This window comes from Marmota flaviventris, chromosome 2, assembly GCF_047511675.1.
Source record: "Marmota flaviventris isolate mMarFla1 chromosome 2, mMarFla1.hap1, whole genome shotgun sequence".
Taxonomy (NCBI): domain Eukaryota; kingdom Metazoa; phylum Chordata; class Mammalia; order Rodentia; family Sciuridae; genus Marmota; species Marmota flaviventris.
This window is the reverse complement of record NC_092499.1, coordinates 32,671,181-32,673,729: the sequence shown is the minus strand read 5'-3', so window position 1 is coordinate 32,673,729 and position 2,549 is coordinate 32,671,181. Positions and strand designations below refer to the sequence as shown.

Genomic DNA, 2,549 nt, shown 5'->3' with positions numbered 1-2,549 from the left:
CGCGTCTCGCCGGGTCTGGCTGGGGGACAGCTCCGGCAGCGGTGGCGGCTCGGCCCGCTCCGGCTCCCAGGCCGCGGGGCCCAGCCAGGGAGGGCCGAGACGGCCGCCCAGCCCCGCCCCGCCCCGCCCTTCAGCGCCCGCCCCCGCCTCGGCGCGGGACCCCTTGCCTAGACTCCCTCGCCAAGCTTCTGGGCTGCTGCTCCCCCGACATCGCCAGCCAATCCACCAGTCTCACTCGAAACTCTCTGCCTTCTCCGCCCCGCCCTCCAGTGGGTAGCCCGGACCCTGACCCTCGAAGGCCCGGCCGAGGACGCCCCTATATTCCCGCCGTCGCCATTCTCACTGAGGGATCAGTTTAGCCTTTCCATGGGACACTACAAAGTCTGGGGCGTGCGTAATTCCCTTAGGTCCCCTGTCTAGGACTGGGTGGTCCGCGGCCGGAAACCTCCGTCTCTAACTCATCTAGGACTCCCTTCTCCCCTCCGTTGTCAGCCTTGGAAGGCTCTGGGGCTCAGAAGAGATCCTCAAGCTCTTGTCCCCTTTGGATAGAACCGAGAGCCTGGAAATCAGGGGATTCCTCTAAGTTCCCGGGGGCTTGCCCGCCCTTCTCCTTCCCCTCCCATCTCCTCGGGCCTCGAACCTCCAGGCTACAATGGGCTCTTCTGTGCTGCTTGGGGAAGGCGGGGGCGTGGGGGGAATTATGGAGCTGTAAAGGCTTGAGATGGGGGGTGGATAATGTGGCTTTGGGGGCAGGGTCCCGGGATCAGGATTTTTCTGTAGAATCGTGCAGAAGGGTGGACATTTTCGGCATTCTCTCTTAGCTGGCCCTTCCTCACCGCATTGCCTATCCCTCTTGGACTAGAGGAAGGAAGGCGCCAACTCCGGGTTAGACACCCACGATTCGGTACTGGATGCCAGACCCGTCCTTCTTGTGCGGTGTTGGTAGTGACCCAGAGCTAGGGCTCGTGGCAATGGGGACCAGTATCTGACGCAGTAGACAAAGGGGGCTAGGCTAGTTTAAAAAGTTGTACCCTCATCCACTCTACTTCACTACCAAACCGCAAGCGTTCTCCATCGCCTCTAGATGAGAAATAATTGCCCTGGGGGTCTCCCAGGAATACTGGCCGAGTCAGGCACAGCAGGATGGTGCCCTGCCTCTTTAAGGCACGGGGGAGCCAAGGCAGAACTATGGGCTTTTCCAAAGGGTAGGCATTGGAGAGGAGAAAGGAAGGCCAAATAGTCCCCGGAGAGGGGTGTGCAGGTATGCCCACTGCAGTTGTGGGGGTGGGGAGTGGGGGGGGGGACATGTTTAGAAAACGCCCTGTCTTGAAAGCAGTTCCTGAGGCTGGGAGGCTTGAGGGAAAGCAAGGTCGTTGCCAAGGTGACAGGCTCTTCTCTCACCTCCTCAGGACGCTAAATTCCACTCCTTCTTTGCTGTCTTGTTCTGGAAAAGGAAGAGAAAAAATGGTTAATTCTCCTTGATGGTGAGAAGAAACCTCTGCTCCATAGTGTCTAAAAACAATCTAGGGTAGCAGACCCCTGTGACCATCTTCTCAGCAAAGGAGAACCATGGAGACAGAGCTCTTTCCAGTCAAAGGTTGTGAACCCTGAAGTCACCTAAGTTCTCCAGCTTCTTTGTAATTAGTGCCAGGGAGCTAGCTAAGAGAGTAAGATTTTGCTACCCCCTGGTGTCCACTGGGTAAATACTGCCCTGTGGCTGGTTGTAGGGTCCAGCACTTGGGAAATTTTCTCAGAGGATGTTTTATGAACCTTATTAATCACTTGTCTCAAACCCAGCACATCCATGTCAGTATTGAGTGGGAACCTTCCCTTACTGGGTCTTACATCTCTTGTACTCAAGCAAATTGGGGAACTCTTGGTAAAGTTCAAGATTCCCACAACTAAGCAGTGAAATATATATTTTAAAAAGGAGTGGATCACCCCACCCATGGGAAAAAGGAAGCATTTGAGAGCTTCTGAGTTGGTGGGATGAGGGAGTTTGGATGCAGGGTCTGGAATGCAGTTACCCATTCTTTTCAGGGATTTTAAAATCTGTGCTAAATTGCAAAGTTTTTGTTTTTTTTTTAAGCGAGTGATATGTATGCTTAAAGTGGTTAAATACCACTTTGTCCAGAGAATGAACCTCTTACATGAAAGAATGTATGTGTGTGTGTGTGCGTGTGTGTGTACATGTGCATTTGTACACAATAATCCATTGTGTGTGCTTTTGGTAGGGATATGAAGGAGTAAGTTTTATTTATTTATTTATTTATTTATTTATTTATTTATTTATTGTGCTGAGGATTGAACCCAGTGCCTCACATGTGCTAGGCAAGTACTCTACTACAGAGCCACAACCCCAGTCCAGGAGTAAGTTTTATTTATTTATTTATTTATTGTTGGCTGGGGTACTTGGGATTGAACTCAGGGGCAGGCACTCTATCACTGAGCCACATCCCCAGCCCTATTTTGTATTTTATTTAGAGACAGTGTCTCAATGAGTTGCTGAGTCTGGCTTTGAACTTGCAATCCTCCTGTCTCAGCCTCCC

General features: G+C 52.2%; 1 protein-coding gene across 6 annotated transcripts in view; it reads left to right on the top strand.

Annotated features, from left to right (window-relative positions):
• Rnase13 (ribonuclease A family member 13 (inactive)) overlaps positions 1 to 2,549 on the top strand; it is a 41,438-nt gene that overhangs the window by 585 nt on the left and 38,304 nt on the right. The gene's annotated exons all lie outside the window — the stretch shown is intronic.